The 12739-nt window shown below is 48.4% G+C and overlaps 1 protein-coding gene across 2 annotated transcripts in view; it reads right to left on the bottom strand.

The window, feature by feature from the left end:
• LOC135174558 (protein disulfide-isomerase TMX3-like) overlaps positions 1–12739 on the bottom strand; it is an 80745-nt gene that overhangs the window by 48170 nt on the left and 19836 nt on the right. The window contains exons 1-2 of one of the 2 annotated variants that reach the window (XR_010301995.1): positions 11999–12563; positions 11702–11817 (exon numbers count right to left, since the gene is read on the bottom strand). The exons of the other annotated variant lie outside the window; for it this stretch is intronic. The gene's annotated coding sequence lies outside the window, so the exon portion shown is untranslated. Of the gene's footprint in view, positions 1–11701; positions 11818–11998; positions 12564–12739 lie in introns of those variants that run through there. 2 annotated transcript variants of the gene reach the window in all.

The raw sequence follows: 12739 nt of genomic DNA, 5'->3' as shown, positions 1-12739 counted from the left end.
TCCAGCTCCCTCACACACTGGCAAAAGAAACTTTCTCCTAGCTGCTTTCCTTTGAAGCAGAAACACGTTTACATCCTAGCCCCATTGAAGAACCATAGAAATTCGCTTTACAAAAAGCACTCCTTCTGCTTATAGACCCAGCCAGGAATGGCCTAGCCTGGAATCCCCTGCACCATTCTGCAGCTTTCCAGCTCCGTCACACACTGGCAAAAGAAACTTTCTCCTAGCTGCTTTCCTTTGAAGCAGAAACACGTTTACATCCTAGCCCCATTGAAGAACCATAGAAATGCCGTTTAGAAAAAGCACTCCTTCTGCTTATAGACCCAGCCAGGAATGGCCTAGCCTGGAATCCCCTGCACCATTCTGCAGCTTTCCAGCTCCCTCACACACTGGCAAAAGAAACTTTCTCCTAGCTGCTTTCCTTTGAAGCAGAAACACGTTTACATCCTAGCCCCATTGAAGAACCATAGAAATGCCGTTTAGAAAAAGCACTCCTTCTGCTTATAGACCCAGCCAGGAATGGCCTAGCCTGGAATCCCCTACACCATTCTGCAGCTTTCCAGCTCCCTCACACACTGGCAAAAGAAACTTTCTCCTAGCTGCTTTCCTTTGAAGCAGAAACACGTTTACATCCTAGCCCCATTGAAGAACCATAGAAATGCGTTTAGAAAAAGCACTCCTTCTGCTTATAGACCCAGCCAGGAATGGCCTAGCCTGGAATCCCCTGCACCATTCTGCAGCTTTCCAGCTGCGTCACACACTGGCAAAAGAAACTTTCTCCTAGCTGCTTTCCTTTGAAGCAGAAACACGTTTACATCCTAGCCCCATTGAAGAACCATAGAAATGCCGTTTAGAAAAAGCACTCCTTCTGCTTATAGACCCAGCCAGGAATGGCCTAGCCTGGAATCCCCTGCACCATTCTGCAGCTTTCCAGCTGCGTCACACACTGGCAAAAGAAACTTTCTCCTAGCTGCTTTCCTTTGAAGCAGAAACACGTTTACATCCTAGCCCCATTGAAGAACCATAGAAATGCCGTTAGAAAAAGCACTCCTTCTGCTTATAGACCCAGCCAGGAATGGCCTAGCCTGGAATCCCCTGCACCATTCTGCAGCTTTCCAGCTCCCTCACACACTGGCAAAAGAAACTTTCTCCTAGCTGCTTTCCTTTGAAGCAGAAACACGTTTACATCCTAGCCCCATTGAAGAACCATAGAAATTCCGTTTAGAAAAAGCACTCCTTCTGCTTATAGACCCAGTCAGGAATGGCCTAGCCTGGAATCCCCTGCACCATTCTGCAGCTTTCCAGCTGCCTCACACACTGGCAAAAGAAACTTTCTCCTAGCTGCTTTCCTTTGAAGCAGAAACACGTTTACATCCTAGCCCCATTGAAGAACCATAGAAATTCCGTTTAGAAAAAGCACTCCTTCTGCTTATAGACCCAGCCAGGAATGGCCTAGCCTGGAATCCCCTGCACCATTCTGCAGCTTTCCAGCTCCCTCACACACTGGCAAAAGAAACTTTCTCCTAGCTGCTTTCCTTTGAAGCAGAAACACGTTTACATCCTAGCCCCATTGAAGAACCATAGAAATGCCGTTTAGAAAAAGCACTCCTTCTGCTTATAGACCCAGCCAGGAATGGCCTAGCCTGGAATCCCCTGCACCATTCTGCAGCTTTCCAGCTGCCTCACACACTGGCAAAAGAAACTTTCTCCTAGCTGCTTTCCTTTGAAGCAGAAACACGTTTACATCCTAGCCCCATTGAAGAACCATAGAAATGCCGGTTAGAAAAAGCACTCCTTCTGCTTATAGACCCAGTCAGGAATGGCCTAGCCTGGAATCCCCTGCACCATTCTGCAGCTTTCCAGCTCCCTCACACACTGGCAAAAGAAACTTTCTCCTAGCTGCTTTCCTTTGAAGCAGAAACACGTTTACATCCTAGCCCCATTGAAGAACCATAGAAATGCCGGTTAGAAAAAGCACTCCTTCTGCTTATAGACCCAGCCAGGAATGGCCTAGCCTGGAATCCCCTGCACCATTCTGCAGCTTTCCAGCTCATCACACACTGGCAAAAGAAACTTTCTCCTAGCTGCTTTCCTTTGAAGCAGAAACACGTTTACATCCTAGCCCCATTGAAGAACCATAGAAATGCCGTTTAGAAAAAGCACTCCTTCTGCTTATAGACCCAGCCAGGAATGGCCTAGCCTGGAATCCCCTGCACCATTCTGCAGCTTTCCAGCTCCCTCACACACTGGCAAAAGAAACTTTCTCCTAGCTGCTTTCCTTTGAAGCAGAAACACGTTTACATCCTAGCCCCATTGAAGAACCATAGAAATGCCGTTTAGAAAAAGCACTCCTTCTGCTTATAGACCCAGCCAGGAATGGCCTAGCCTGGAATCCCCTGCACCATTCTGCAGCTTTCCAGCTGCCTCACACACTGGCAAAAGAAACTTTCTCCTAGCTGCTTTCCTTTGAAGCAGAAACACGTTTACATCCTAGCCCCATTGAAGAACCATAGAAATGCCGTTTAGAAAAAGCACTCCTTCTGCTTATAGACCCAGCCAGGAATGGCCTAGCCTGGAATCCCCTGCACCATTCTGCAGCTTTCCAGCTCCCTCACACACTGGCAAAAGAAACTTTCTCCTAGCTGCTTTCCTTTGAAGCAGAAACACGTTTACATCCTAGCCCCATTGAAGAACCATAGAAATGCCGTTTAGAAAAAGCACTCCTTCTGCTTATAGACCCAGCCAGGAATGGCCTAGCCTGGAATCCCCTGCACCATTCTGCAGCTTTCCAGCTCCGTCACACACTGGCAAAAGAAACTTTCTCCTAGCTGCTTTCCTTTGAAGCAGAAACACGTTTACATCCTAGCCCCATTGAAGAACCATAGAAATGCGCTTTAGAAAAAGCACTCCTTCTGCTTATAGACCCAGCCAGGAATGGCCTAGCCTGGAATCCCCTGCACCATTCTGCAGCTTTCCAGCTCCCTCACACACTGGCAAAAGAAACTTTCTCCTAGCTGCTTTCCTTTGAAGCAGAAACACGTTTACATCCTAGCCCCATTGAAGAACCATAGAAATGCCGTTTAGAAAAAGCACTCCTTCTGCTTATAGACCCAGCCAGGAATGGCCTAGCCTGGAATCCCCTGCACCATTCTGCAGCTTTCCAGCTCCCTCACACACTGGCAAAAGAAACTTTCTCCTAGCTGCTTTCCTTTGAAGCAGAAACACGTTTACATCCTAGCCCCATTGAAGAACCATAGAAATTCGTTTAGAAAAAGCACTCCTTCTGCTTATAGACCCAGTCAGGAATGGCCTAGCCTGGAATCCCCTGCACCATTCTGCAGCTTTCCAGCTGCCTCACACACTGGCAAAAGAAACTTTCTCCTAGCTGCTTTCCTTTGAAGCAGAAACACGTTTACATCCTAGCCCCATTGAAGAACCATAGAAATTCGCTTTAGAAAAAGCACTCCTTCTGCTTATAGACCCAGCCAGGAATGGCCTAGCCTGGAATCCCCTGCACCATTCTGCAGCTTTCCAGCTGCGTCACACACTGGCAAAAGAAACTTTCTCCTAGCTGCTTTCCTTTGAAGCAGAAACACGTTTACATCCTAGCCCCATTGAAGAACCATAGAAATGCCGTTTAGAAAAAGCACTCCTTCTGCTTATAGACCCAGTCAGGAATGGCCTAGCCTGGAATCCCCTGCACCATTCTGCAGCTTTCCAGCTCCCTCACACACTGGCAAAAGAAACTTTCTCCTAGCTGCTTTCCTTTGAAGCAGAAACACGTTTACATCCTAGCCCCATTGAAGAACCATAGAAATTCGCTTTAGAAAAAGCACTCCTTCTGCTTATAGACCCAGCCAGGAATGGCCTAGCCTGGAATCCCCTGCACCATTCTGCAGCTTTCCAGCTCCCTCACACACTGGCAAAAGAAACTTTCTCCTAGCTGCTTTCCTTTGAAGCAGAAACACGTTTACATCCTAGCCCCATTGAAGAACCATAGAAATTCGCTTTAGAAAAAGCACTCCTTCTGCTTATAGACCCAGCCAGGAATGGCCTAGCCTGGAATCCCCTGCACCATTCTGCAGCTTTCCAGCTCCCTCACACACTGGCAAAAGAAACTTTCTCCTAGCTGCTTTCCTTTGAAGCAGAAACACGTTTACATCCTAGCCCCATTGAAGAACCATAGAAATTCGCTTTAGAAAAAGCACTCCTTCTGCTTATAGACCCAGCCAGGAATGGCCTAGCCTGGAATCCCCTGCACCATTCTGCAGCTTTCCAGCTGCGTCACACACTGGCAAAAGAAACTTTCTCCTAGCTGCTTTCCTTTGAAGCAGAAACACGTTTACATCCTAGCCCCATTGAAGAACCATAGAAATGCCGTTTAGAAAAAGCACTCCTTCTGCTTATAGACCCAGCCAGGAATGGCCTAGCCTGGAATCCCCTGCACCATTCTGCAGCTTTCCAGCTCCCTCACACACTGGCAAAAGAAACTTTCTCCTAGCTGCTTTCCTTTGAAGCAGAAACACGTTTACATCCTAGCCCCATTGAAGAACCATAGAAATGCCGTTTAGAAAAAGCACTCCTTCTGCTTATAGACCCAGTCAGGAATGGCCTAGCCTGGAATCCCCTGCACCATTCTGCAGCTTTCCAGCTGCCGTCACACACTGGCAAAAGAAACTTTCTCCTAGCTGCTTTCCTTTGAAGCAGAAACACGTTTACATCCTAGCCCCATTGAAGAACCATAGAAATTCGCTTTAGAAAAAGCACTCCTTCTGCTTATAGACCCAGTCAGGAATGACCTAGCCTGGAATCCCCTACACCATTCTGCAGCTTTCCAGCTCCTTCACACACTGGCAAAAGAAACTTTCTCCTAGCTGCTTCCCCTTGAAGCAGAAACACGTTTACATCCTATCCCTATTGAAGAACCATAGAAATTCGCTTTAGAAAAAGCACTCCTTCTGCTTATAGACCCAGCCAGGAATGGCCTAGCCTGGAATCCCCTGCACCATTCTGCAGCTTTCCAGCTGCGTCACACACTGGCAAAAGAAACTTTCTCCTAGCTGCTTTCCTTTGAAGCAGAAACACGTTTACATCCTAGCCCCATTGAAGAACCATAGAAATGCCGTTTAGAAAAAGCACTCCTTCTGCTTATAGACCCAGCCAGGAATGGCCTAGCCTGGAATCCCCTGCACCATTCTGCAGCTTTCCAGCTCCGTCACACACTGGCAAAAGAAACTTTCTCCTAGCTGCTTTCCTTTGAAGCAGAAACACGTTTACATCCTAGCCCCATTGAAGAACCATAGAAATTCGTTTAGAAAAAGCACTCCTTCTGCTTATAGACCCAGTCAGGAATGGCCTAGCCTGGAATCCCCTGCACCATTCTGCAGCTTTCCAGCTGCGTCACACACTGGCAAAAGAAACTTTCTCCTAGCTGCTTTCCTTTGAAGCAGAAACACGTTTACATCCTAGCCCCATTGAAGAACCATAGAAATGCCGGTTAGAAAAAGCACTCCTTCTGCTTATAGACCCAGTCAGGAATGGCCTAGCCTGGAATCCCCTGCACCATTCTGCAGCTTTCCAGCTGCCGTCACACACTGGCAAAAGAAACTTTCTCCTAGCTGCTTTCCTTTGAAGCAGAAACACGTTTACATCCTAGCCCCATTGAAGAACCATAGAAATGCCGTTTAGAAAAAGCACTCCTTCTGCTTATAGACCCAGCCAGGAATGGCCTAGCCTGGAATCCCCTGCACCATTCTGCAGCTTTCCAGCTCCCTCACACACTGGCAAAAGAAACTTTCTCCTAGCTGCTTTCCTTTGAAGCAGAAACACGTTTACATCCTAGCCCCATTGAAGAACCATAGAAATGCCGTTAGAAAAAGCACTCCTTCTGCTTATAGACCCAGCCAGGAATGGCCTAGCCTGGAATCCCCTGCACCATTCTGCAGCTTTCCAGCTCCGTCACACACTGGCAAAAGAAACTTTCTCCTAGCTGCTTTCCTTTGAAGCAGAAACACGTTTACATCCTAGCCCCATTGAAGAACCATAGAAATGCCGTTTAGAAAAAGCACTCCTTCTGCTTATAGACCCAGCCAGGAATGGCCTAGCCTGGAATCCCCTGCACCATTCTGCAGCTTTCCAGCTCCCTCACACACTGGCAAAAGAAACTTTCTCCTAGCTGCTTTCCTTTGAAGCAGAAACACGTTTACATCCTAGCCCCATTGAAGAACCATAGAAATGCGTTTAGAAAAAGCACTCCTTCTGCTTATAGACCCAGTCAGGAATGGCCTAGCCTGGAATCCCCTGCACCATTCTGCAGCTTTCCAGCTCCCTCACACACTGGCAAAAGAAACTTTCTCCTAGCTGCTTTCCTTTGAAGCAGAAACACGTTTACATCCTAGCCCCATTGAAGAACCATAGAAATGCCGTTTAGAAAAAGCACTCCTTCTGCTTATAGACCCAGTCAGGAATGGCCTAGCCTGGAATCCCCTGCACCATTCTGCAGCTTTCCAGCTCCCTCACACACTGGCAAAAGAAACTTTCTCCTAGCTGCTTTCCTTTGAAGCAGAAACACGTTTACATCCTAGCCCCATTGAAGAACCATAGAAATGCCGTTTAGAAAAAGCACTCCTTCTGCTTATAGACCCAGCCAGGAATGGCCTAGCCTGGAATCCCCTGCACCATTCTGCAGCTTTCCAGCTCCGTCACACACTGGCAAAAGAAACTTTCTCCTAGCTGCTTTCCTTTGAAGCAGAAACACGTTTACATCCTAGCCCCATTGAAGAACCATAGAAATTCGTTTAGAAAAAGCACTCCTTCTGCTTATAGACCCAGTCAGGAATGACCTAGCCTGGAATCCCCTGCACCATTCTGCAGCTTTCCAGCTCCCTCACACACTGGCAAAAGAAACTTTCTCCTAGCTGCTTTCCTTTGAAGCAGAAACACGTTTACATCCTAGCCCCATTGAAGAACCATAGAAATGCCGTTTAGAAAAAGCACTCCTTCTGCTTATAGACCCAGTCAGGAATGGCCTAGCCTGGAATCCCCTGCACCATTCTGCAGCTTTCCAGCTGCGTCACACACTGGCAAAAGAAACTTTCTCCTAGCTGCTTTCCTTTGAAGCAGAAACACGTTTACATCCTAGCCCCATTGAAGAACCATAGAAATGCGTTTAGAAAAAGCACTCCTTCTGCTTATAGACCCAGCCAGGAATGGCCTAGCCTGGAATCCCCTGCACCATTCTGCAGCTTTCCAGCTGCGTCACACACTGGCAAAAGAAACTTTCTCCTAGCTGCTTTCCTTTGAAGCAGAAACACGTTTACATCCTAGCCCCATTGAAGAACCATAGAAATTCGCTTTAGAAAAAGCACTCCTTCTGCTTATAGACCCAGCCAGGAATGGCCTAGCCTGGAATCCCCTGCACCATTCTGCAGCTTTCCAGCTCCCTCACACACTGGCAAAAGAAACTTTCTCCTAGCTGCTTTCCTTTGAAGCAGAAACACGTTTACATCCTAGCCCCATTGAAGAACCATAGAAATTCGTTTAGAAAAAGCACTCCTTCTGCTTATAGACCCAGCCAGGAATGGCCTAGCCTGGAATCCCCTGCACCATTCTGCAGCTTTCCAGCTCCGTCACACACTGGCAAAAGAAACTTTCTCCTAGCTGCTTTCCTTTGAAGCAGAAACACGTTTACATCCTAGCCCCATTGAAGAACCATAGAAATTCCGTTTAGAAAAAGCACTCCTTCTGCTTATAGACCCAGCCAGGAATGGCCTAGCCTGGAATCCCCTGCACCATTCTGCAGCTTTCCAGCTCCCTCACACACTGGCAAAAGAAACTTTCTCCTAGCTGCTTTCCTTTGAAGCAGAAACACGTTTACATCCTAGCCCCATTGAAGAACCATAGAAATTCGCTTTAGAAAAAGCACTCCTTCTGCTTATAGACCCAGTCAGGAATGACCTAGCCTGGAATCCCCTGCACCATTCTGCAGCTTTCCAGCTCCTTCACACACTGGCAAAAGAAACTTTCTCCTAGCTGCTTTCCTTTGAAGCAGAAACACGTTTACATCCTAGCCCCATTGAAGAACCATAGAAATGACGTTTAGAAAAAGCACTCCTTCTGCTTATAGACCCAGCCAGGAATGGCCTAGCCTGGAATCCCCTGCACCATTCTGCAGCTTTCCAGCTCCCTCACACACTGGCAAAAGAAACTTTCTCCTAGCTGCTTTCCTTTGAAGCAGAAACACGTTTACATCCTAGCCCCATTGAAGAACCATAGAAATTCGTTTAGAAAAAGCACTCCTTCTGCTTATAGACCCAGCCAGGAATGGCCTAGCCTGGAATCCCCTGCACCATTCTGCAGCTTTCCAGCTCCTCACACACTGGCAAAAGAAACTTTCTCCTAGCTGCTTTCCTTTGAAGCAGAAACACGTTTACATCCTAGCCCCATTGAAGAACCATAGAAATGCCGTTTAGAAAAAGCACTCCTTCTGCTTATAGACCCAGCCAGGAATGGCCTAGCCTGGAATCCCCTGCACCATTCTGCAGCTTTCCAGCTCCCTCACACACTGGCAAAAGAAACTTTCTCCTAGCTGCTTTCCTTTGAAGCAGAAACACGTTTACATCCTAGCCCCATTGAAGAACCATAGAAATGCCGTTTAGAAAAAGCACTCCTTCTGCTTATAGACCCAGCCAGGAATGGCCTAGCCTGGAATCCCCTGCCGCATTCTGCAGCTTTCCAGCGCCCGTCACACACTGGCAAAGAACTTTCTCCTAGCTTCTTTCCTTTGAAGCAGAAAACACATTTCTACATCCTAGCCCCATTGAAGAAACTTAGAAATTCCAGCTTACGAAAAGCATCCTTCTGCTATAAAACCCAGCAGAATGGCCCTAGCCTGGAATCCCCTACACATTCTGCAGCTTTCAGCTCCCTCACACACTGGCAAAAGAAACTTTCTCCTAGCTGCTTCCCTTTGAAGCAGAAACACGTTTACATCCTAGCCCCATTGAAGAAACATAGAAATTCGGTTTAGAAAAGCAATCCTTCTCCTTATAGACCCAGGCAGGAATGGCACCTCTCCTGGGAAGCAGGTCTGAAAGAACTGGGGCTGTTGAGGCTGCAGAAGAGAAGGCAGAGCTTCGAGCTACGCTGCAGTATCTGAATGGGACCTGCATCAAAGCTGGAGGACTGTCTAAAAGGGCCTGTGCTGATACTCTGTGCATTTAAAAGTATTGCAGTGAAGCTGCTCCAAGAAAAACTTTAGAGACTGAAGAAATCAAAAACCAAACTGCCAGATTCCCTCACGCAACTTTCTGCATGACCACAGCAAACCCCTTTCACTTCACATCGCTTCTGACACCCACTCTGGGAGCTGTACACTTCTTCTCTCCCTGAAGCCGCGAGAAAGATCTGGTGAACGTGGCAGCACGTGGCAGAGGTTCAAGACTTAAGCAGACACCTGATTGCTATCACAGCTCAGAAACGACTGAGACACATGCCCTCCTCCCAAACCTAGCAGTTAGGAAGTGCTACAGCTGCACCAGATCACACTGGGATCTGCTTCTTGCACAGGATGCAGCAGATTCTGGTCCATAGCTCAGGGAGGATTGCTTAGCTACTGCTGTTTATAAACACGAACCAAAAACAACCACAAAAACAAAGGCTCAGAGCTGGAAACAGTTCTCAGCAGTGCAGCAAAATCCCTTTCTTTTATTCCATAGAGAGGTGCTGCAGTGACCTCAGGGGTTTTTAAGTCAAAAGCTGCTTGCTGGAATCATAGAATCAGTCAGGGTCAGAAGGGACCACAAGGACCTCGATCCAGAGACACTTCACACTAGCCTGAGCCAAAACTAGAACGGTAGGAAAACAGACAAATCACAAAACATAGGACTGCCTTAACTGTCCTACATTGTAACTAGCAGCACCAAGTCCAAATCAATTCAGAGCCTTGGCACTGTTTCTCCTTGAAGATTTTAACCCTGGACACAAAGGAGTCCTGCTCTCAGCCATGGGATTACAATAAAAGTGACTCAAATGACTAAAAAGGGTAACACAAATGCCTTTTACTGACCAATCTCTCTACATGTTCCTATGATGCTCCACTAACTCCCTCCTTCAGAGTGGCTAACAGTCTCCAACAGACACTGCACCAGCAGCTACCTTGAAGATCTGTAACCAGCTGAGTGAAGGGCTGTAAAACAAATTCACCTCCTTCAGAAAGCTTCTCATCAGTTACACAGAGCAGTCAGAGCCTGCTTCCATTCACATCTTTCTTTATCAAGTTCTACTGTGGAGTCAGAACACTTAAAGTCCACTTAGTCACAGGTTAAGTCGACTCTGCTGTTGGTATCCAACCCCATGCTGCTGGCTGAAGCAAAGTATTCCAGGGCGTGAAGGTGAGACTGCAACACGAGAGACCTCCTGTGCCAAGTGCTGCTTTGGGTTTCTGGGGTTGGGATCAGGAGGGGATGGGTGGCAGGTGGCTGACTCCTGCTTTCTGCAAACAGAAACAGGCTAAGGTAATTGTGCACTGCAGGATCTCATTTTGTATTTACCTCTTGATCTCAACCCAGAGGGTTTTTCCTTGGCTGTGTTACTTTTGCCTCACTTCTGTGTTGGAGGGAAACAGGAGGCTAACCCATTACAGCACTGTAAGTTGTTCAGGCACTGGGAAAACAATTCAACAGGCCCCTGTGTTCCAGGAGGTTTATCAAGTAGCCTGCCAACATTTTCAGGTGCTAAAGAACTAATGAACATTCCATTTAGGAAACAGCTCCCTCATCTCATAGCAAGCAAACATTCCCCACTGTCACTAATCCTATAAAAGACTGATAAAAGACTTCATTGAATGGTTTAGGTTGGAAGGGACCTCAAGGATCATCCAGTCCCAACCCTCTGCTCTAGGCAGGGATACCTCCCACTGCAACAGGCTGCTCAAGACCTCATCCAACCTCAATTCATATTCATTTACACCAAAGCTGAGAAAATAGAAAGGTCTGGGGCAGTTGTTTGGCTTTGGCATCAAACCAATGCACAACAGGTAGAATGGGACTTCTTGGGGAAACTAAACTGTCTTTAGCTATGAGGCTGAGAAAGACTTTTCCTATCTCTTCAGCCTTCATTTCACCTGACTCTGTGTTCAGCTGGGCTGTGTTAGGAGCAGTTCACCACATGCAGCAAGGCCAAGGGGCACTACCTTGATCTCGCTGGTAATGACCAATTCAAAACTCTCCAAACAGTGTTACAGAGTTGTTACCTGCAAAGCTCTTTCGGTCGCACTTGCTCTTTGTTTATCTATTAAAGACAACCAAGAGAACATCCATGGGTTGGGGATTTTCCCCCCCTGTCAATTTCTGAGGGGCCTGGAGTTACAGGCAAGCCCAAACCACCCTAATGCAAACCAAAAGGTCCTCTCTCGTGATGACAATGACCAACAAATGACTCCCTTCAATAAATAAGTGATTTGGGAAATTCCAGAGAGTACTTTTGCTAAACAAGTTAGTCTCTTTTCTTTTCCATCAGGTCTTTCTGTTGAAGCTCAGCATCTGAAAGCTCTGTACCTCTTCCCTGCCCTCCTGCCGCTGCCCTCCACCTTTCCCCGGGCAGCCCCTGCCATCCTCCCCCACTCTCTGCCTTCCCCCGGGCAGTCTCTGCTGCTTTCCTCCTCCTCCTCTCCACTCTACGTTACCAGCTTCGGCTCCATTACCAGTTCCATTACCAGCTGCTGCTGCTGCTGGTCCATTACCAGCTCCAGTTGGTGCTCCTGCTCCATCTTTGCCTCCATCGCAGAACCCAGAGCAAAACCCTCAAGGATCCAACCTCCTAGAGAAACCTCAGCCTCAGTAACAACACAGACTTAGCACCCGTGAGCTAAGGGGGATGTTGCAGTGGGTCAGTAGCCCAGCCCTAAGGTGGCCCTAGCTAGCCGGGGGGCCAGCCAGGCCCCCCGGCTTTTGAAACCCTCCACCACACACCCGGTGCTCACTCACCCGTGCGCACTCACCTGGGATGCCAGGCGGAGGATCCCTTGGCCCGCAATGGGCCCAGCTTGGGGCTGGGCTCCTCCTGCTCTGCTTATAAAGGGCACTGAGCAGGGAGGGCAAAGTGGCCACAGCTGGGGTGGGAGGAGACTTCAATTGACCTCCCCTTTTTAAGTTGCCCCAGGAGAGGCAGAAGCCTTTGGCTGCTCCCCTTTGCGGGGGTAGGTTGGCTGTGTCCTTTGTGGGGTGGTGTTTTGGCTGTGTGCTTTGTGGGGTGCTTTTGCTTTTCTCTAAGCCACTCATCCCCTCTGCTCTGCTTGGGATTTCTGTTCCTCCTTGGTATGCTGTGCTGAAAGCTGTGCTTGAAGTTGTGCTGTTTCCTTCATGAGAGAGGTTTGCTTTTGTGCTTCCTGCCTTGCTCCTCTCTTGTTTTCACCTGTTGGGGGCCAGAATCTCCCTTCCTCTTGTTGCAGCCTGGCAGCAAGAGTCAGAGTCCCTACAGCATCTCGTTGCCTCCTTTGCCCTTTGCTTGCTGAGACAGCACAGCTCTGGCCTCTGGTGTGGCTCTCGTTATTGTGGGGGGGAGAGCGAAGAGGGAGGTGGGGGGGGAGAGCGAAGAGGGAGGTGGGGGGGGAGAGCGAAGAGGGAGGTGGGGGGGAGAGCGAAGAGGGGGGGCGGGGGTGGAGAGAGGAGGGGGGGGGCGAGAGCGAAGAGGGGGGGAGAGAAGAGGTGGGGGGGGGGAGTGAAGAGGAGGGGGGGGGAGC

This window comes from Pogoniulus pusillus, unplaced genomic scaffold (genome assembly GCF_015220805.1).
Source record: "Pogoniulus pusillus isolate bPogPus1 unplaced genomic scaffold, bPogPus1.pri scaffold_78_arrow_ctg1, whole genome shotgun sequence".
NCBI lineage: Eukaryota > Metazoa > Chordata > Aves > Piciformes > Lybiidae > Pogoniulus > Pogoniulus pusillus.
The sequence above is the reverse complement of the archived record's forward strand: the minus strand, read 5'-3'. Positions and strand labels throughout refer to the sequence as shown.